At 37.0% G+C, this 24,244-nt stretch overlaps 1 pseudogene; it reads left to right on the top strand.

Moving 5' to 3' along the window:
* The window catches only part of LOC149176268 (uncharacterized), a 50,584-nt pseudogene extending 35,456 nt beyond the window's left edge, over nucleotides 1–15,128 (top strand).
* Nucleotides 15,129–24,244: the final 9,116 nt, after the last annotated feature.

Genomic DNA, 24,244 nt, shown 5'->3' with positions numbered 1-24,244 from the left:
TACATGTTTTATGCTACAAACGTGAAAAAAGTGTTTCAAGCCAATGTTTTACATTATTTTCTCTCACACAAAGATCTAACGAATAATGACAAGGAGTAAACAACCTTGTTGCGTTAAAAAGATGAATATCTAGAAATCTTGAATTGAAACTATCAATCAATGCCTAGACATAATTTCTTGTATGTTGTATGCAACTCTCGAGGGAGCCATCAATGCAAGCTTCCATTGGTTGTGACAATTGTTCATCCTGGATTCGAATACACAAAAAATCATGTCTATGGGTATTCCCCTCTTTGTCAACATTTTCAAGGAAACCATCTTTAGAGTCTTTCAAAAATTTAGTAAGATGTACAACACCTTCTGCAAAAGAATATGGTCTGTAGAAATATCTTTTAAGAGTATTTAATGCATGGTCAATACATATCCCAAGCGATGTGACATCCACATTATCTTCTTGAAATTTTCTGTCTAGATTATTCAACTCCTTCAAAACATCAGCAAGCATATTCAAACAAAATTGAACTAAAAAAATCATTGCCTTATGATACCATGAATTCTTTCTTTCTTTCTTCCATAAACTCAAAATAGCAGGCATTAATGTAACCAGTCTTTCAACCACTTGACCCCTAGAGAGCCATCTAATCCCATGGATTTGAATAACCTGCCAGGATTATAATTCCATTACCTCTAATAAAGCAGTGAGTTCATTATTTCTCTTTGCAAAAGTTCCAACCCATGAGTATACCTTGTTTGTGATTTTCTCAACATACAAAAACTCTGGTATCTTCTTTGAAGCATCTGATGCTGCAAGTGATTCACGATGTGCAATGCAATGAGTACCAATCAGATTTGGTAGATCATTCTTTAGCAATGTGACAAGTCCATTTTCACATCCAACCATAGATGATCCACCATCAGTCAAAACTACTATTAGTTTCTCAATTTTCAATTGCCTTGATTCCTTTAAATTAATGACGGTGTCATATATAGTCTTTCGTTTTCCTTCAGGAATAGTAATCATTTTCATAAATTGTGACACTGGAGGGCCCAAACATTTTAAGTCTGGATATGTGGAATACACAACAAGGTGTTGTTCCAAACCAGTGTCTATACTTTCATCTAACATTATAGAGAAAATTGGATTATCTAACATTTTTCTAGCTTGCGCCTCTTCAAGGTAATCTGATATAGAGTGAATGAATTCAATGGCTGCTTTTCTATTTGTGTAGGAAGAATACTCCACTTGAGAAGGCATATTAGGTGTCTGTAGATGCATTTGAAGATGACAAATATCTTCAAATGTAACAATTGAAATATATTTCTGTGCAATAAAATATGCTAACTTCATGGTGGTTATGACCCTTTCCTTATTAGTTTCACTTACAGCCATGATGTGTTCTGTAATGGGCTTTGCCAACCTTTCAGTTTTATACAAATTTTTTTGAGTTGATGTTTGATGAATAACATATTTTGCATGAGTTGTCACAACATCATATTGAATGGTATTACATCCATTTCCAATACCCCATGGACCTTGAGCATTGTATTTCTCACAAATTTTGCACTTCATACGAGTCTTGTCATTTTCAACATTGATACTATACACCCAAGGATGTTTTATAGTCCACTCTTCTCGAAATTCTCATTTTGAGAAGGTCTTCCTCCTCGAACTACTAGATCCATCATCTTGTCCTTCCTTTTCATGGCTAAGAATTTCTAGATCAGTAACAAACTCTTCATCCATATCTTCATTAGCGTCTTCATTCAAATCAGGTATATATGGAATATCCTTAACAATAGAAGTTTTTGATGTTTTAGAATATCCATAAAATTTGTCTATAGTTGATTGACCCTTCCTTTTTGGAGGCATTTCTATTGAAATAATTTACCTACATGAAAAACAATTACAATAAATTAATAATTTATAAAACTTACAACAAAAAATTAACACATGTAGCTTAAAGGATATTATCTATAAATATAAAATAATTATGAAGAAAAAGGAAAAATTTAGTTTATATTTAAGAAATAAATCATAGCTCTCCATAAATAAAAAATTAATTTAACCTTTCATTGAACACTAAAAATATAATTTTGAGGTTACAAACCCTAAAGTTGAATAACATATATGGCTAGATAATTACAATACATATGTATAAAATAAAACAGCTAGGTAAAGATATAAAACATGGAGTTCATTCATCTTTCTTCAATGTGTATTTGAATTGACCAATCTTCTTTTACCTATGTGACATCATTATAATTATTTAGGATTGATGAACCACATTGTTTTTCACGTAGAACAAGAATACACAAGAATACAACATTGTAAAATTATAATAATAATTCAAAAAATAAATTTAATAAACATAATCCAAATGTTATAACTTATGACCTTTTTCTGGGTATATTTTCTAATTATTTTTTTCCAAAATATAATTAAAAATTACTACAATTACAAAAATAATCAATAAATTTATAAAATTCTAATATTCCAAAAAAAAATTCAAAAACTTAAATTCGTTTTATATTAAAAATTTTAATTTTAATAATAAAAATTTTAAAATCTTACTTAGAATTATTATGTTATTAAATTTCAATGAAAAAACACAATATAAATCATTTAAAATACTCAAATTTAAATTTAATATATTATATTAATATTTCATATCTATGTCATTAATTATATCCCTCCCTCCACTAATTAACTTTTTAAAATAAACTAAATTTATGCATTAAATAGACATAAATTAAATAGTGAATTTTCCATCCAAAAAAATCATTTTAAGGCTTCTCATTACTACTTGTAACTATTGTGAACATAGGTTAGGTTTATTAAATAATTGATATTATTAATATAATATGTAATGATTCTTATTCTAAAAATTATTATATTATTAAATTTCAATAATATAAAAATCTTTAAAAAAAACAAAATACAAAACATTTAAAATATACAAATTAAAATTTAATATATCATATTACTATTTCATATATATACCTTTAATTAGGTCTCTCACTGCACTAACTAACTTTTTAAAATAAACTAAATGTATACATTAAATCATTATAAATTAAAGAGTACATTTTTCAATCCAAAAAATCACTTAAGACTTCTCGTTACTACTTGTCAACTATTGTGAGCATAGGTTAACTACTCTAAGCATAGGTTAGCTTTATTAGGTAGTTGATATTATTAATGTTATATGTAATGATTGCTACACTCCTTCTCAATTAAATCCCCAATTCTAAGTACCATCAAAGCTAAAAATGCATGTGGAATTTCAACTTGCCTTTTTTCGTCTTGTCTCAGATGGCTTTATTGGATTATGGTTCATCAGAGAAGCCTGATGGGAGACATGTGTCACTAATACTAGTATCATAAGTAATCCCATTGAATCATTCCCATTGCTTTAAGATGAATCCTTTGTTTCTCACAATCTCATTCTTAAACTATATTTTCATTCAGTAAAGAAGAAGTTTTGCTATCATCTCAAAGTTGCACTAATAATTCAACCTATTAGAACTAGAAGAGTTGAACTAAGTCGGTCTGAAAATGGAATCGGATTTGAGAACAAACTCTTTTAGATCGACTGAATAACAAGAAGTTCCCCTCACCTATATAAAATCAAGAAGTTGGATTGGATCGAGGAGTCAAGGATTTCTATTAGTTTCACTGTATAAATGCATGTTTACTCTTTAATCATTTCTTGACCTTGCTTCCTCAGCAATTTCGAATTCCTAAGTCAATTAGAGCTATTTATAGTCAATAGGAAAAGAAACTTAAAGCTCACTTTTACCTAGGTGTTAGCTTAGGCAATGGCCTCATAAGAACAAAGTACTAGATAGGGATACCAATCCATTCCAAAGGCTGAGATTGAGGGACTAACAGATTCAGCCAAAGCACCAAGTTCACTTGGAACAAAGTTTTGAAAAACCTGCTTTCTCTTCTAAATAACAAGCAACTAAACTTCCCCCAGAGGCTGGACTTTCAGGTCGTGTCCCACTGGATCGTGGGCCAAGAGTAAACCCTCCTCATGAACTTGACTATTCTTTTGATCTGTCTACTTTCCTTTTTCTTTTTCTATTGAAAGGTTGTATTATCTAGAGCTTGTCTGAGATCAAACTATACCTCCTCGAACTTGTCACTTAATGAACCAACCCCATTTCAAAAATGCATGCGGAATTTCAACTTGTCTTTTTTCATCTTCTCAAAGAGAGAGTTATTTTCCTTTCTCAATTTCGAATTTATGGTTGTTGTAAATATCTCTGAAGCTTCATTGCTACTAAACTAACAAGGTACTAAGTGATAAAAATTGCTCTTCTATTGTTTATATAACACATAAGCATAGTTTTCCTTTCTCAATTTCGAATTTATGGTTGTTGTAAATATCTCTTAAGCTCCATTGCTACTAAACTAACAAGGTACTAAGTGATAAAAATTTCTCTTATATTCTTTAAATAACACATGAGCATAGTTGGGATTCGGGAATGGCACAATTTCTCTTCTATTCTTTATATAACACATGAGCATAGTTGGGATTCAAGAATGACCTGTTCACTTACCAAGCATGTGCTTAGTGCTTAGTGGTGAGTTTATCTAAGATTTCCTCAATGATAAGCTTGAGTTCATCCTAAGATTTAAAGGTAATATCATGTCATATAAGTACATAGCTATGCTAATTCCTTTAGCATAAAAAAGAAATTACAAAATATAATAACAACATTTTTATGATATTAACAATAAACTTAATAAAAATAAATAAATAAAAACTAACTATTATATCACACTAAAAATACATACACTCCAAAATAAAACATCATGTTAAATAATAGCCCAAATATATACCTGAATCAATGCCCACTTCCTCTTAACATTGAAAAAAATACAAAATATGATAAAATTAATACTAAATTTAAAGAAAAAGCACTATTACATCACACTAAAAATACATACACTTCCAATAAAAAAACATGGAAGAGGCCCGGAAAGTGTTTGATGAGATGTCGCGACAAAATGAGATCTCTTGGACAGCTCTGATCGCGGGATGTGCCCAAAATGGGCATGGTGATGAGTGGCTTAAACTATATTCCCAAATGCAACTAGTAGGTGGAAAACCATATGAGTCCACCTTTTCTAGTGGTTTATGCTCATGTGCCTATGTGACAGCATTAGAAGATGACAAGAAGATTCCTACCCAAATCATAAAATAAATGTTTGATTCAGATGTTTGGGTGGCAACTTCCCTGGTTGATATGTATGCAAAATGTGGAAGTATAAAGGATGCACTCAAATTGTTTGACCACATGCCCAACAAGAATGTGGTCACATGGAACTCGATGATTGCAGGGTATGCTCAACATAGGCTTGGTAAGGATGCCATTGAGCTCTTTGAACAAATGCAAAGGGTAGGTATGAAGCCAAGACATAAAACGTTTGTAAGTTTTCTTTCTGCTTGTAGCCATGTCAGCCTGTTGGATGAAAGCTATAAATTTTATGTTTCCATGATTCCATTTTGGAATCATGCCAACAATGGGGCACTATTCTTGCATGGTTGATGTTCTTGGTCGTGCAAGATGCTTGGAAGAAGCAACGAACTTCATCAATGAAATGCCCTTTGAACCTGCTCTGATGGTCTAGATAACCTTGCTTAGTGCTTGCAGAAACCATGAGAATATAGTGATAGGAATACATGCAGCCAAACATGCCCTTAAATTTGAACCACATGATGCTGCAACCTATGTGTTGCTGTCAAATATGTATGCCAGTGTAGGTAGATGGGATGAGGTGACAGAAGTTAGGAAATTGATGAGGGATGTAGGGGTGAAAAGGGATCTGGGATGTAGCTGGATAAAAGTCAAGAATAAAATAAATTTCTTTTTAGTGGGAGAAAAATCACAGCCAGAAATAGAGGAGATCTATGCAGAGTTGGGTAGATTGACTCAATTAATAAAGGAAGTAGGTTATGTGCCCGACACAAGATATGTGTTGCATGATGTTGGCTATTGCTTTTGGGCTTATGAGAGGTTCGTTGATGCCTTTGGGCTTATGAGACTACTACCTAAAATTCCAATTCAAATTGTGAAGAACCTTCGTGTGTGCAGAGATTCCCATAATGCCACCAAGTTCATTTCAAAAGTTGTTAAGCCAGAAATCATGGTAAGATATGCCACTCGCTTTCATCATTTTGAAGATGGATTGTGTTCTGGTGGAGACTATTGGTGATTATAGTTCACAAAACAAACAATGGATTCTAAGTTAGACCTTGGGGTTTTTAGCAAATAACATTTTAGCATGCTTCATAACCAAGGAGACTATGGAGTCTTAAGAAAATAGCATTTTAGTGTGCTTCATACCCTTATTGGGGACTAGTTCCTATTATTTGAAACATTACCTTGTTCCCTAGTTGCCAAACTATTCATAATCATTCACCGTATTAACAATTTCTTTGATGAGCTTCTATATATGTTCTCAAAACCTTGTTTCATGTCGCTAGAAGGGGATCATGCTAATTAGGATGCAGTACACTAAATTTTTTTGAATCTAGTATGCCATAATTAAACAAAAGACCTTGAACTGGACTCTCAAGACTCCCAACTAGACAGCCAACATTTCCAAGCGTCTTCTGATTTTATAACCATAAAATGTTCTGAAATCTCAATGGTGTAAGTTTTCTTTTGATATGTATTAGAAAGAACCATTTGACTTAGGCCAACTTGAGCAGGTTGTCACCAGAGAAGCACAAGTCGTTTGGTCTTATAGAATTCTAAACATTGTCAGTTCTAAGACTGCAATGGGAAACTTTCGACGGCCAGCAAATTTATTAATGAGTTCATGGTTGAAAGGGAAATCTAACCTGGATGCTCTGAGTGGTCAGTGGTATTTGAGCCGAGTACTTGTAGATGTTTGAAGTGATGTGGACGCAAATTATCTGACTGGAGGCGAATCCCTGTCCGTTGTGGATTGCGCTAAGTACTTGTAGATTTCTCAAGTGCTATGGATGCATATTATCATGCTAGAGGTGAATCCCTATCCAATGTGGACTGAGCTGAGCATTTGTAGATTTCTGAAGTGTTGTGGACACAGATTATTAGGCTGACTGCTGGAGGTGAATCCCTGTACACTGTGGACTGTCTCGAGGACCCTAAAACTCCTTGTATATAGAGAGTCAGAGACCATGCAGGAGAATTGCGAGCAAAAGCACCACCAACAAAAGCAAAGGTCGTCACCTACAGAGACGGAAAGGGTGCGCCGCACTACCATCAATGGGCATAATTTGGATTTAGCTCCCAAGTAGTCGAGAACTCCTGATCGGCGATGGGGAATGTTATTTCGAGTCATGAATTTATTAGGCCACATCGCAGTTGTGTAAGATCTCCCATCGAGATTTGCTCTGGTCATTGAAATATATTACCTTAATTAATTAGACATCATACTGCATGTTGTGATATCTTCAGTAAAAAAATTCATTTAGTTTTTGTATTTAATAGACAACGTTCGTATTTTGGATTTCAATTCAAGTTCTAGGCTTCTCGTTTAGTGTCTTGTGCCATTGAGCCAATGGGCAGCGTTGATAATTGTTGTACAGTTATAAGTTATAGCCATTGCCAATTGTGTAGTTTGGGGAGGAGGTTTATGCCCATTGCCCATTCGCGATCACCAACTCCATCTATGAAGTTCCAGTGGAATACCAACAATGCCACCTGGTTCCTCGAGCACCCCGTACTGGTAGGTGGAGAAAAAAGTGAAAGAACACCCCGTACTGGTAAGTGAAAAAAAAAAAGTAAAAATAAAGAATGTCAAAAATAAGTTTTCCTAAATTTAAAACACGATTAAAAATACAGGCACCAAACAATTTTAAAACATTAAATATAGTTAAAATTGCCTATACTGGCCTGTTAAATTGTATCTCTTGTAAATATGTTAGAAAACCTGCAAAGATGAATCTAGCTAGTAAAGGTTGAACACACAGCTTTGCAGAGCAAAAACACTAAAAGAAAATCGAAAGAAGAAAAGGGTAATACATTATAAAATAGGTTACAATGCTCATGATATAGCATTACTGGGTGAAGATCCCAAGGTAATGCACCATAGTGGTGATCAATGAGAAGACTCAACACGTACAACAAGTTCTGGAGATAACTAGCCAGTTGCGGAGTTAAAGAAGGAGCAAATCAAGGAGTAGATCATGCAAAAGGAATCTTGCATGCAGTCCCATGCTCTAACTAAGAGTCACTTGTAGATATGTAGTAGTTGCATGTAGTCGCATGCTCTAACTAAGAGTCCGCACGTAGGTTTGTAGTAGTTCCAACACCCCCCCTGAACACCACTATGGGGAAAACTAGAAAATGGGCCCTGGCAACTAAGGCCAAATGTAACCCAAAATACAGTGCAACTTGTACTAAAATTGAGGAAAGAGGGAAAACCTCGTGGGAAAAAGCCCCTCTCAAAATACAATATAATAAAAATAAAAGAGGAAGAAAAGACAGTTGTTAAGCAACTGTGTCCTTCACTCCAAGACGATCATGTAGAGAGCGAAACTTCTACTCAATGAATGTCTTGGTGAAGATGTCTGCAGTCTATTTTGCTGAGGGACAGAACTGCAAATCAATGACCCAATCATGTACTAAGTCTCCGATGTAGTGCATATGGATCTCTATGTGCTTCGTCCGCTGCCGTTGTACTAGATCCCTGCAAAATTTGAGAGTGCTCTGGTTGTCACACCAGATGACAATGGGCTAGTGGAACTGGACGTCCAACTCAGTGAGGAAGTGTTGTAGCCACACAGCCTGAATGGTGATGTTGACTACTCCTCTATACTCGGCCTCAGATGAAGAGAGAAATAGCAGCTTGCTTCTTGCTCGGCCAACAGATAGGGCCATACCCTAGACTGAGTGAATATCCGGAGGTGGACTTGCGATCAATGTTGTCGCCCACCCAATCAGAATCAGTGAAACCAAGGAGATTCAATGTAATGTCGATTGCATAGTGAATCCCAAAGGTGATGGTGCCCTGCACATATCGGAGGATGCGCTTGGAAGCATTCCAGTGTAGCTCATGCAACTCCTGCATGTATTTGGAAACTACCCCTACTGCATATGAGAGATCTGGCCTGGAGTGGGTGAGGTACAATAAGCTCCCCACTAGCTGTCGGTAGAGAGTGCTGTCAACTAATGGAGTGTCACTTCCATCCTCAAGGTGGACCCCAGACAGAAAAGGAGTCAGTTCTGTCTTGCAGTCAGTCATGCGAAATCTCTCGAGGAGATCCTGTGCATACTTAGCCTAAGAGAGTTTGATGCCTGTGGCATCTTGGCTTATCTCAAGACCAAGAAAGAAGTGTAATGGACCCATGTCCGTCATCAAGAACCTATCATGCAAGGCTCTCTTGACTGTAGCAATGGCTGAAGCCGAGCTACCGGTGATTAGGAGATCATCCACATACAAAACTAAGATAAGAACAGAATCATGTTTCCTAAGCATGTAAACATTTGGATCAAACTTACATCTTTCAAAGTTTTGTGATAAGAGAAAAGAATCCATCTTCACATACCAGGCTCTCAGGGCCTGCTTAAGGCCGTAGAGAGATTTCTTCAGTCTGCAGACCAAAGATGAATCCTGAATGAAACCATGTGGCTGCTCCATGTAAATCTCCTCTGATAGATCTCCATGAAGAAAGGCATTCTTCACATCCATCTGATGCACTTCCCATCCCCGCGTAGTCGCAATGGCAAGCGTAAGGTGTATGGAATCCATCTTTGCTACTGGAGAAAAGGTCTCGTCATAATCAATGTTATGCACTTGTTGGAAGCCTTTAGCTACTAGCCTCGCTTTCCGTCTAGTGATTTGCCCATCTACAACACTCTTAGTCCTGTAGACCCATTTGCATCGGAAAAGTTTCCTTCCTGAAAGAAGGGGGACCAGATCCCAAGTCTGGTTCTCGAGGAGGGAGTTATATTCCTCCTCCATGGCGGACTCCCAAGATGGATGCCCAACAACTTCAGCATAAGACTGTGGATCAGAAGACTGAACCAAATGACAATGCCAGGATGGCGATGGTTCAATGGCAGTGAGGACAAGAGGAGGCTCAATAAACTCTGAGCTAGTCCTTTGCAGATCAGAATTATCCCCCACAAGACCATTTCTAGCGGCTGCGTGGTCTTCTGCATATATCTCACGTAAGCTCCTTGTTCTATGATTTATGACAGGGGAATATGATTCACTACTGGAAGCTCGATCTGGACTTTGATGTGGATCATCATTTGCATGCACTAAATTTGTATCTGAAGACTCTGTCTCTGCATCTGCATGCTCTACCTTGGCATTTGCATGCTCTGTATCTGCATCTGAGTGTACTGAGTCATCATCTCATACATGAGGTAGATAAAAGGTGTCTACATGTGGCAATTGAGGTGCATGCGAGAGGCTTTCCTCAAATTTGACACTTCGCTCAATGATGAGCTTGTCCGTAGAGGGAATCAGGAGTCGGTATCCCTTCACACCATCAGTGTATCCAACAGAGATGCACTCAATGCTCTGTGGATCAAGAGCTTTCCTCTTTTCAGAGGGGATCCTGGCCCATGCTCGGGAGACAAAAGCACGGAAGTGGGTGACCTCTGGTTTAGTGCCGCTCCAAGCCTCAAAGGGGGTATGATCCTTGACATACCTATGAGGAGATCTGTTCTGGATGTAATTAGCACAATTAAGTGCTTCAGCCCATAGCTTATGAGGCAGTGACTTAGCATGCAACATGCAGGAAGCCATCTCTTTGAGAGATCAGTTCTTTCTCTCAGCAACTCCGTTCTGCTGCGGAGTGTATGGAAATGTGTACTGCAACTGTATGCCGGATTGAAGGCAAAGGTTCCGAAGTGTTGTGTTAACATATTCCCACCCATTGTCTGTATAGAGGGCTTTGATCTTTCTCTCTGACTGTGTCTCAACTAGTGCTTTGAAATCTTCAAAGTGCTCAAAAACTTCAGATTTGTTCCTGAGAAGATACACCCAAGTATACCGTGAGAAATCATCAATAAATGTAAGCACATACCTTGCTTTGTTGATGGAAGGATGAGGAAAAGGCCCCATGAGATCACTATGGATCAGATCTAGAGGAGAGGACGCTCTGTGAGTCTTTCCGGTGTCAAACTTTTCTCTAGGATGTTTGCCAAGGACACACCCTTCACAAACTCCTTTGGAGAAACTGATATTTGGCAAGCCTTCCACCATCTCATTCTTGCTTAGCTACTGCATATACCTGTAATTTAAGTGACCAAACCTCTCGTGCCAAAGCCTACTACTCTCATCAACATGTGTAAGCAATAAAGAGGATTCAGGTTCAATAAATTCAGAAAATGTATACAGTCTGGTTCCATTATTTACCTCACCGGTTGCAATTTTGGAGCTGCTATCTAGATCATATATGTTCACTGCATCTGGAATGAATTCCACTCTCTTTCTGGTGCCGGAATGAGTGATTTGATAAACTAAAAGCAGATTTACCGAAAGTTTTGGAACATGAAGCACATCTTCAAAGCTTTCGTGTAAAAGTTCCACTCTACCTTTTCCGGTAGTTTCAATAGGTGAGTCATCTCCCATGAGGATGGGAGGTCCTTTGCATGCATCCAAAGAGGAATAGACTTCCTTTGCAGCAGCCATATGATGTGATGCACCAAAATCTATAATCCATGCATCAGGAGAAGAATTAATTGCAACTAAAGCATGAAAATTGTTACCTTTCCCGTGTGGCGGATCCTCAGTTTTCTTCTTGGCGCCCTGAGGGATGTGGTCCCCAAGGTTGTGCTTCTGAAGGATTTCTTCCATTTGATCAATTTTTTTCTTCATGCAAGAGGATTCTGGATGGAATCCTCTTTGACAGTAGGTGCATCTGTTTCCTTTCTTCCCTTTCTCATTTCTCGAGCCGGAGGAGTCATTGAAGGGCTTGGTGTACCCTTCCTTCTTTGGATGGGAATGCGCTTTTCCCTTGTCTTTTTGCTGCTAATTTTTCTGATTTGAATCAGATCTATGATTTTTATTGTGGCTTCCATCACGCATAGCAAGTGCATGCGCTTTTGGAGGTTTGATTTTCCCCATGCCAATGAGTTTATCTTGCTCAAAAATAAGGGACTCCATAAATTCTTTGAGAGAAGGCATAGTGTAGGATTTACTTGTTGCGAGCCTTACTGAATGAAATGTAGACACAAAGACGGAGTATTCCGGTCCGAGCTTTGACATAATAGAGAGAACTTGGCAACTTTCCCCCTTGGATTTGTCAATTCCACAACCCTTGAGTTGCAAAAATAGATCATTATATTTGGTGAAGAAGTCTTGAATTTTGTCATAGTTTCGTGGATCCAATGAGAGAAACTCCACTTCGAGCAGATGTCCTTTCATCTCATCCTCTTTCCCGTAGAGATATTCAACCTTTTTCCAAATCTCATTGGGAGTATTGCAGGCAGATAGGTGAAACTGCAACTTTGGAGAGATGCACATGCATATGGATCTGTGGGCCTCATCCATACAGTTGACGTACTTGGATTTCTCTATGGCTGAAGTGGGTTCTATTTCTGTAGCCATGGTAACCATGTACAACCCTTTATGACGAAGGTATCGGGCCATTTGGTCCTTCCATTCGTGATAGTTGTACGGTGTTAGGATCGATGCTTTGGGAAACTCCATTTTTCTGTCGATCTTTGATCTCCAAGCTGTAATACCTGCAAAATAAAGTACTGGTGCACCTTTTATCTAGCAACCTATGGGCTCTGATACCATGTAAATGTGTTAGAAAACCTGCACAGATGAATCTAGCTAGTAAAGGTTGAACACATAGCTTTGCAGAGAAAAAACACTAAAAGAAAATCGAAAGAAGAAAAGAATAATACATTAGAAAATAGGTTACAATGCTCATGATATCGCATTACTGGGTGAAGATCCCAAGGTAATGCACCATAATGGTGATCAATGAGAAGACTCAACACCTAGAGCAAGTTCCGGAGATAACTAGCCAGTTGCGGAGTTAAAGAAGGAGTAAATCATGCAAAAGGAATCTTGCATGCAGTCCCATGCTCTAACTAAGAGTCTGCATGTAGATGTGTAGTAGTTGCATGTAGTCGCATGCTCTAACTAAGAGTCTGCATGTAGGTGTGTAGTAGTTCCAACATCTCTGTCCGTGGGTCATGGAAGATTAGACCACGCGTGGACAATCTTTTTCATTAAACGAAAATTAATAACATGCACCTTCATATCGCATTTCGTTTATTTCTTCATGGAGGTGGAGGAATTGTTCAGACCACAAAATGGCTAGAATTTGAATAAAAATATTTCAATTTTTTTTATAGATACAGTGTTATGATATCTAAAATTTATGAAGTTTGATAATTTTTATTGGCATTCACAAAAAAAATTATCAAGTTTTTTCAAAATATAACTAAAATTAAATCTCAAAATTTAATTAGTAACCCAAAATCCCTATTCCAAAATAAAATGCGTATAATATGATAAAGTTAATAGGGAGAGATAAAATTATTACTTTGTTTAAAAAATACATTACCTATATTTTCACTGAAAAGGAACAAATATCGGTGTATCATCCGAAAGCAAAAGTGCATCATTGTTAACGTGGCCCATCGAAGATTAGATCACGCACCGCGCGTGGACACTCTTTTTCCCCAAACAAAAATTAATAACCTACACCTTCATATTGCACTTTGGGCAAGCATTATTTCCACCTCTGTAGGAAATTTAATGCCCGGCCCTTACAGTACTAGCCAAAGGTTGAACTCTCAAACTCTCCGGTACAACCACACTGACACACCTGGAATATTTCTAACAAGAGCTTTCCGGTAAAGGTTTTGTGAGTGAATTTCATCATCCATGGCATGGCTGATGGAACATGGATCCATGATGGTTCGGATATGGTTGTTTCTTGTTTGAAAGTTGAAACTGAGCCGCGAATCAGGATTTTGCACACTGTTGGAATGGGCGGGACGACTTGGGTGAGCGCTGAATAGTGGATCGATTTGAAATTTGAATTTATCTGCATTCATTGTGAAAATTTGCAACGTATCTGGTTTTCTCATTCTTGTTCTCATTCTCAGACACAGAGGGCACCAGAAAAAGCAAAATGATTCACCTGTGGCTGCTCTATGCCTTGGTCCTCACACTGTCCACATATATTTTTCTTGATATTTATGTGAATCACATCCATAGCTTTGGATTTCTTGGCATTGAGTTTGGCATTTTTGTGGCCTGCAAGCGCCAAGGCTTCACTGCGCAAGTGTTTAAGCATAATGAATGGGAAGCCATGGCCAGAAACAGTAGCGAGTTGTGCAGGATGAGAGAAGGATTCTTGGACAAAGATGAAGATTAGGTTGAGAATCCATGGTGGCAGATGAAGTGGATAGGACGTTGTTGCCTGCCTTGTAAGAGGTCATCTCATTGAGAAGCTCGATGATCGCAACAATTTCCGCAGAGGTTTCGCCCTCCGATTTTCCAATGATGTGGAGGACAAAACGCACATCTTGTCGTGGCTTCTGCCTTCCAAGGCGATCGATCTCCATGGCAGACAGCGACGGGTTCTACTGGATCTGGGTGCTAATGCATTCAGCACCAGCCTAGCATGGTTTCTTCGCATGTAGCCCTGTGATTTCACTGAGATTCACGCCTTCAAAGTCGATTCCAAGCTCCGAAAAAGCCGAACCCGCTTGGTTTTGACAAAGAGAGTAACGTAGCATAGACGAATCCCTCCTCCCTCACTGTAAAGGCCACTCCCCAACCTTCGCAGTGGATGGTGGATCGAATCCAAGTGCACTACAACATTGTGTCAGACTCAGAGGATAAAGCCAGGAATGCCATAAATATACCGAGGTTTATGAAAGAGGAGCTGCAATTGAAAGCGACTGATATAGTGGTTGTAAAGATGGACATCGAGGGAAGCGAGTGGCCGATTCTGAGGTGATGGGTCAGCGATCCAAAGATGCCTCTCATTATGGACGAGCTCTTTATGGTGGTTCACTACAATCACCCATCCATGTGGAACTACCACTGGTTCAGTTTTGGTAAGATCACCAAGCAAAATGCGAAAAAGCTTCTTGCAGATCTCAGATGGCATGGCTTCTACGCCCACTTTTGGCCCTAATTCATTAATCTACCTCACGCCCTCCTTTCACATTCACCACTGGCACTCTCTTTCCACTAGCCATCTGCCATCTGTGATCATCAAAAGAAAGGAACAAGACAGAATCACATGGAATTACTGGCCTATTTTATTCTTGGAGGGATCTTATTTCGGTTTCTCTTACACTTTTATTTATACTTTTGCAATCTTAACGGTTTTTTATGATACTTTGTAAAGTAGAAAGTATAGGTAAGTTTGATTTAAGAAAAGTTCAGAGTTGATAGTTGAACATCCTTCAAACGGTACTGTAAATTTGGAGTTTACCAAAAATTGCAGCGTTTGGCTTATGGAATCTCTGACCAATTTAAAAGAAATTGTACTTTGATCTTGAACATATTTAAAATAGATTATTATGGATAAGTAGTAAGAGAAATGGTTTAGCTCATGAAGGCTTAAGCAAATGAAAACAGATGGTAATCGATAATAAAAAAGAGAGAGGAATGATGATCATTGTGAAGCAAAGTATTGTATGACTCTATGATTTTAAAGTCGTATATAGAGTGGTTGTATTTTATATGTATTTAATATTAAATTTTAATTATAAAATGGGTTTATAATTTTTATTTTTCATTTTTATATTAAGATAAAAGTGGAAGAAGACAAATCAGCTAAAATAAAAATAAGACAAAAAAACAGTTATGTGAGAGGGTGAAAGCCATACCAATTAGATTAAAATATCATATTAAAATTAAAAATAAAAAATAAGATGTAATATTTAAAAAATATAAGTGAAATTTTTTATTATAATATTTTATTATTAAATTGTTGATTTTGAATTAAAAGAATAATGAAGAAAAAATAACATCTTATTATTGGTCTTCTACAAAATATTTTTGGCTTAAAATTAAATATATATATATATATATATATATATATATATATATATATATATATATATATATATATATATATATATATATATATATAGGTACTTAAACACTAAACATTTACATGTATAAATTTGAAAATATCTTGATTTTGACAAAATGTCATTTTCATTTACATATACAAATTTGAAAATATCTTGATTTTGACGAAGTGTCATTTTCTAAGATTCATGAAACTTCCATTGTATAGAGCATCTCATTTAAGGATCATTCCTACCATATAGTTTCTCATTTCCTAAGATGACTCTATAGCATCTTAAGATGACCCTATAACATTTTGAATTTCTTTGTTGAAGAGAAATGCAAATTATTCTTCCAAGATGGACTATGATAATACATTCTTCAAGCTATCTGTTAGGATATTTGTGATGATATTATAAATTGAGTAATTAAGAAATTAGTCTATAGTCCTTGAAAGATTCCAAAGGATTTTTCTTTAGAATTAGTGCTTTAAATGTCACATTTAGGGTCTCTGGATTCTTTAATTAAGTCTCAACAAATCAGTCTCCAACAACATGTTATAGAAACCCATATAAAATTCCATTATCTTTTCTTCACCCTCAAGAAATCCTCTTCCAACATGTGATAGATACCCCAATAAATTTCATTGTCCAAGTGTGTTTGAAGAAAAACCTTTGCCTCTTTCTTTAACTCCCAACAAATCCTCATCGAACATGTTATGGAAACCCAAATAAAATTCCATCACCTTTCCTTACCCCTCAACAAATCCTCTTCCAAGATGTTATAGAAACCGAAATAAAATTCCATCATCTTTCCTTACCCCTCAAAAAACTGCTAAAAATAGTAAATGCTGAAATGAACAAGGAAACAGATGAAACTAGCTAGGGGTTCTAGTTGGAATAGGTAGGTGGCCACCAATATCCACCTGGATCAAAACAGGGCTTGGAAGTTGAATACAGCGTCCTACCATCTCTTCTACACTTGTCTCTACGTATTTCATCCAGCTATTCGAGCCCTTTCCAACCGTAATTCCTCACAGGGGCCCTCAGAAACCAAAGTCTTGTCACAGGTTCCCCACAAGTTCCCCATCGCTAATGAACCAGAAGGCGATAATCGAGCAGTGCTTGGCCAAGGTCTGTCAACCCTGGCTCTTCTCCTCTCCCCTGCACTGTGCCACGCAAACGAACTAGGCTGATGAGAATTCCAATAGGTTCATTCTCCTTGGATGTTCCAAGGTCCCAAGGATCATCCAACACTACCAACACACCCACACTGCTCACCAGTTATTGGCTTCTCTGCCTCTTCCCCAAAGCCTAGACCTTGCGAGGTGTGCAGGAGCTCCACAACGCTTATCGCACTTCACAACACTACCATCTCGCACCACGACCAAGAAATGCATAACCAGTTCCAAGGAAGGGATTTAATAGCCATCGTCGTGGGTGCCAACCTTGCATGCTGGAACTTGCTATCACATCTATTAAACATGGGGGTGGGGCACACGTGGAGGTCGGACAGGCTCTGCCACCTCCTCCTCCACCACTTATCCAACAATGAAGGCACCCTCGTTAGGGATCTGAAGGTTTGTATCTACAAGATATTGCAGAGTCTGAAGATCACCTTGATCTAGGTCTGCCTTGCTTCTCAAATCCCTCTAGGAAGAGGTGAAGTCTTTAAGGTTACTTATGGATTCCCAGTTTTTCAAGTTGTGTATATACAGAAGATGTGCGCATATACGGAAGTTGTGCATATACAGAAGTTGTCTATATATGGAGGTTATCGTATATGCGTATTACAGAAGTTGCAGATTGTTTTTATGTATGCAAAACTTTTGTATATGGTTGCAGATTGTTTTTATGTCTGCATAACTTCTGTATATATGCATATACAAAAGTTGCACATATATGGAAGCTATGCGCATATACGAAAATTTCACATATATGGAAGATATATAGAGAAGTTCGCATATACAGAAGTTGTGTAGAACTTCAACCTCTATATAGGCGCAACTTCTGTATATGCACATCTGTATATTAGCATATCTTTCCCAGATGCCCACATAGCCAACTTGCTTCTCTTAATGACTTGTATGTTGCCCATCCATGTTAAACAAGTGAACCCAAGTCATCTTAACTGCACCCATTCAAACCATCCAAATCTTCTCAAATCGACTAAATCTATCCATCTAACTCATCTTAGTCCATCGTTCAACTTGTCTTAGTCAACCCAAATGTCCCAAGTCTATTCAATCTATTTGAGTCCATATGACTACACCCAAACCAACTAAGTTCATCATATTATACCTAGATCCACATGAGTCTATTTTCTTGCACCTAAGTGAACCTAGCAATGCATCTGAGTGCATATTAGTGTATGTGCACTTGATAATTGTGTCTCTAGTGGATATGCACCCAATGAGTGTGTCCCATGATTACAATAGATGAATACTTGTTCCTAAAGGCACTCTATCATCCATTGTGTTGAAATATGTAACTAGGTTCAGTCTTCTAATGATAAATGTAATCATGATTTTATGTATTTGATATAAAGTGAAAAAATAAATTTGTAATTTTCATTCTTGAGGCATAGGTTTCATGCTTAAAGGAAAATTATTTTATAGGTCGAGCACTCATTGAGTGCTTCTAGGGCTTGTCATTGAATCAACAAGTGATAAGAGTCATTGTCATGTATAGAAGACCCTTTTGGGCATGTTACATATTGTAAAGAAAATTTTATTTGAGTCAAATTAGAGTCAAAGATCCTCCAAGACCTTGTCACGGTGCCTCAAGCAAGTCATCCTTCTTGAAATATCAAGTTGGCCTTAAGGAAGCAATTCATACCCTTGGAAATCCTATATATAGGAAGGAACTTGACCTCATTTGGACACACAACAAGAAAGTTCGATCTCCTCAAGAAGACGCTAGAAAATGACAAAAATCAAAGATAAGAAGAAGAAAAGCAAGATCAATTTTTTTGGATCTCTCTCTCTCTCTCACTCTTGTGTTAGGGTTTCTAATGTTGTTGGGCAGGTCGAAGTGTTGGAAAGTTGTTGGGCAAGTTGAAGTGCTAGAAATTTGTTGGGCAAGTTGAAGTGGTGGAAAGTTGTTGGGCAAGTCGAAATTGCTAGAAATTTGTTGGGGTCAAAATTGCAGAAGAAACTGTTAGGTTGAAGTTGCTGAAGAAACAGTTGGGTCGAATTTGCAGAAGAAATTGTTAGGTTGAAATTGCAGAAGAAATTGTTGGGTCGAAGTTACAGAAGAAACTGTTAGGTTGAAGTTGCAGAAGAAACTATTGGGTCAAAGTTGCAGAAGAAACTGTAGGGTTGAAGTTGCAGAAGAAACTATTGGGTCAATGTTGCAGAAGAAACTATCGGGGTTGAATTTGTTGAAGGAGTTTTTGGGGTCAAATTTTCTGGAAATAAATCTCGTCAAGGAGAAAGGTTGAATTGGCCTTGGAGGGGTCTTTGTCAAGGGTCTTAGGTCTTGGAACCCATCATTTGAAGATTCTATAAGAAGAGAATAATTCTTGTGGGTTTTCCTCTCAAGAGGAGAGGTTTTGGCCCTAGCTAGCAACCTACATTTTGTGTCCTCTTGTCTCTTTGATCTTAATTGTTTGGTAGTTGTTTGATGATAAGAAAAAAAAAATTAATCAAGTAAAAAGAAAACACAAACAACTATCAAAATAAGAGAAATATTTTAATCTAATTGCCCTAGATTTCTCAACATTGTATCATAGCTATGGTAACAAGACAAGGAAAGGTAGTTTGAAGCGGGACCATTAAAAGGAATATAAAGAGAGTTCAAAGCATTGAAGAGGACATCAAAACATCAAGAATGGATTAATGACCGAGAAATCCTAGTTGAGTCCCTATCCTATACTATAACATTACTAAGTCACCACCACCGTGTATTTTTTTCTCAAAGAAGATTTAATAGAGGGGATTTCCTCTTGTCTTAACTCACAAAGTTTTTTAGTGGTTTTACTCTTGATATTGGGAGGTTTGTTGGGGAGAGGTTTTATGTCTCTCCCTTTCATCCATATTTGAAGGGACCCATTAGTGCACCATCTCATGTGTCAGTGTTAGGTAGTTCCCTTTGACCCCTTCCAGCTCAGTGACTCATCACAAGTCGCCCCTTGACAATAACATGGTGGCACCACCCCCAGAAAGAATTCATATTTCATACATGGTTAGTCTAAATTTGTCAGAAATATTTAAGCTTATTAATGACCCAATATCTTATGATCTTACTTATCGTACAATTTCATCTAAGATCCCCTCAATATTACTTAATCCCGAAGTGGTTTACGTAAAAAGTATAAAATATTTACCTAAAAATGAGACTTCCATGCTTAGTACACTATGCATTAATCAAGACCATAATATTTACTCAAACTAAATTATTTTCAATGCAATTTGTATAGGTATTTTAAGAATGACTAAGTGGGAGAGGATTAACGAGTTGGAAGTTGAAGACCCGGAAGATATGATACAATTTTCAGCAGAAGACTTAACATGGACAGAGATTGATGGGGACCAAGTTGTAGTTATTCCATATTGTTGACTTGATGATTTCATAAGTGGAGAGAAATCAAATGAAAGTGCACCCACTCAATTTCTTCTTAAGTATCATCGAAGTCAAAAAATAGAGGATATCAAACACACCTATTACTCAACATATCTGGAGTACGCTGTGTGAGTCTCTATATGCTTTTTCAAGATACGTATAATTTTTTCAATATGCATAAATATTATATCTAATTTGTAGTAATTTTTTTATGTACAGTTATTGGTGTTCATATGGTCCACAATCAAAAAGAAGAATTAGGAGTGCATCCTCATATCCAAAGACAAACCGCAATCGACATGAAAGTATTAAAGTTGGTTGCCAATGTCACTTCTTTGTGCGACGACTTCAAATTAGACCAGATGATGCTGTAATAATATATACTGCATGTAGGCATATTGATAAATCCAATGTTATTTTTCATGGGACAGATGCAATCGGTATGCCCATGAGATTCAATTATACACCACATTTAACAAGGGATATGCGATCTAGTGTCCAACATTTCATTGAAAGAGATTTTGATGTTACAATGATGTGGGACAAGTTCATCTCTGATGTGAAGGATGGATCTGGTGAGTTATACACAGGGATCTCGAGATACATACATGACAAGACAAGATATATTAAACATTTACAATGATACCATAAGGCTAGAGTATGTTAAAGATCAAAGTGATTCAAACAGTGTAGAATGCTGGTATAAGAAACACCCAGAGAGTTTTTTCTTCTACCAAAAACAAGATCTTGTTGAAAATATCCCTTTTATCATAGGCATACAAACAAAGTGGATGTGTTCAAGGATGTTGAAATACTCTCACAATAATATTATCTCAATGGATTCAACATTTAGTACAAATAAGTACGGGGTGAGCACATATTTATCCTAAATCTGATTCATTTATTTAACCTCATATTAATGCATGTATCTTATATAAATATAATTATGCACATTTTTTTTAATGCAATATCGACTTTACACCTTAATGGTTTTCGACGAACATCACAATGGGGTTCCAGTAGCTTGGGTGATATCATCACACAATACTATAGCTGATCTTTCTAAATGGATGTTGGCCTTATTTGCAATTGGAAACAAAGAGCGACCAAATTGGCATGTTCTTGCCTTCATCACAGATGATGCTACTGCCGAAATTGAAGCATTAAGGTGATGTGTTTATTATTTTTATAAGAGGCATAAAAAATATTGTTAATGTATAATCTCTCTAAAAAATATGTTATTACAGGTCTTCAATCAAGTGTAAAGTATTATTATGTGTGTGGCATGTTCATCGTGCATGGTTGAAGAATGTTGGAAACAAGGTCTAAGGAAGGGAAAACCAAATACACATTTTTCGTGGTTTAGGAGAAATCATGCACACATGTAAAGATGATGAATCTGTGAAAAAGGAAGTTGAAAGCTTATTTGAAGAATTCAGTGAACAAAAAAGGTTTTTGGAATATTTTAGAACTACTCGGTTAGACAACAACAAAATATGTAAGCTTCTTATTGGTGGTTTTAATGACTCTATATTTCATGTCATATGTATACTTATTAATATATAACTAATAAATTTCTTTCTACAGACATGTGGGCAAAAGCATACAGAAATTTTCCACATTCCAATCAAGATACGGACAATGAAATTGAATCTTACCATCGGTATATCAAGGAAAGGTACCTATGTGAGAAGAACAATGCCTGCCATAGAAGGGTTGACTGGTTAATCTATGTTTTGTTGACAAAGGTTGTATTATATTACAATCATATGCACTGTTTAAAAGATGTTGGTTTTGTACGACCCAAAAAAATCTAGGAACAATTGAATTCATCCAAGTGTATGATAGCAGGCTGAGTCTGCACACCCAGGAACTTTTCATATACAAAGGCATCATCATCATATTCCCAAATCAATTTCAATAATTGGCAAATCACACTATGCAATTTACTGACATGAATTCTTCTGCATCAAGGCCTTTGAAAAAAATAATGGTCAAATGTATTCGTTATCTTCAAGATCCTGTCGTCAACATATTTGTCATATGACCAAACAACATCACAACTTTAGCAGGCGTCTTACTGCTCTAGAACTCAATAAATAACACATTTGGCAAATCTGGAAGGAATAGCTTGGCTGGCGATCTCTTTCACACAACAAATCTGTAAACAGAAATACACTACTTTAAAGACAAATACATATACTCTTTTATATCCACAGTGACGCTCCGAACCCATACATTCAACCGAGCAGATGTTATAACATATGGAACATAATCAGATTGGTATCGTAAATGAGCAATCTCCTACTAATTATACTGAACACGCCGATTTGTCAGTTGAGCACCATAAGAATCAGGTATGGCATTGTTTTCTCTTTCTCTGCCGCTAAAAAACTCTATTATGGATCCCGCTCATTCCAGCTTGCCTACGCACTATCTTCCTTACCACAACTCTCTTAACTGCAATTGTTATCGGCGCGACCTTTATAGTGTGGTACTGAGTTACGGTGGACAAGCTTTATTATGTATATTTCCACAATATGTATATAGCGTTCCTTCGCAGACACATAAAACAACTCCTTGCGCAACCGTGGCTACATATATATATTACAGTCATGTGAAATAAGTCGCACCAACAGTTTTATACAATCTGGTTATGCCATTAAGCTTCCACCGCATACAGCAAGTATGTAACCAAATATTCAAATAGATTAAACATATAATGCACAGAGAATATAACCCTTTACTTACGCCTCTACACAGTTAGGTCGGCACAGTTCCATGCTTCGGGCCAGGCGCTCCTCCATTCTGATATCGCCCCTTGCTCTTACTCTATACAAAGGCTCACATATATATAAAGTCGCAATAGCTATGCCGTTCCTATGCCGTTGGGTTGATGTATATATATTGTCACAATTGCTCAACCGACCAACGGCCTACACAATTCAGGGATCAATACTTCCACCGTGGCGCAGTTCTGCTATCCTTGTCACGCTACGCTCTTCCAGAATACGGGCTTTGTCACGCTACGGCTCTTTCAGAATACGGGATTTGTCAACCAACAGTTCCAACGAACTGTCGACACAATCGGTGCAATTTGTCACAGTTATATATATATATTTATCAGTTCGGTTGTAACCAGATCGCAGGCTCAACATGACATCCGCAGCCCGCTTTCAATACGATGAGCATGTGCACATCTGTTCAGACCTTGGCCACAGATAGGATTCCCAACCGGAATGTTTAAACATTCAACCCTCTATGCGTTCAAACTTTTTGTATAGGATTAATGTGCACCATCTAGAATCAAGCCATGGCATATACTTCCCCTTACGCTCATCCATTATAACATAATATAACTGCATATATGTGCGCCATATAAATCAATTACAAACAGAGACGAAATTCAATAATCATCAGTTATCCACTTGCCAATTTCGATACACCAGCACATATACGATTTCACATACTCATATTCAAATAAAACAAGTATTTACACAGAACTTGCTCTTCATGGCCAGATATACAATCTATGGCCCTTTTACAAACGCCCGAAGGCTCCCAAGGAGAACTTCTCTCTCCTACCTCACTCTCACGCTCCCTCTTTTCTTGCCTTTGAGGCTCATAAATTAATACAAATTGAATTGAACCAATTTAGGTTCAAATC

The sequence above is a fragment of the Pinus tabuliformis genome, chromosome 4_1, assembly GCF_031772625.1.
Source record: "Pinus tabuliformis cultivar Carrire ecotype Pingquan chromosome 4_1, CPIR1, whole genome shotgun sequence".
NCBI classification, from domain to species: Eukaryota; Viridiplantae; Streptophyta; class Pinopsida; order Pinales; family Pinaceae; genus Pinus; species Pinus tabuliformis.
Note: the sequence above shows the minus strand (reverse complement) of the source record. Positions and strands in the feature narration are given on the sequence as shown.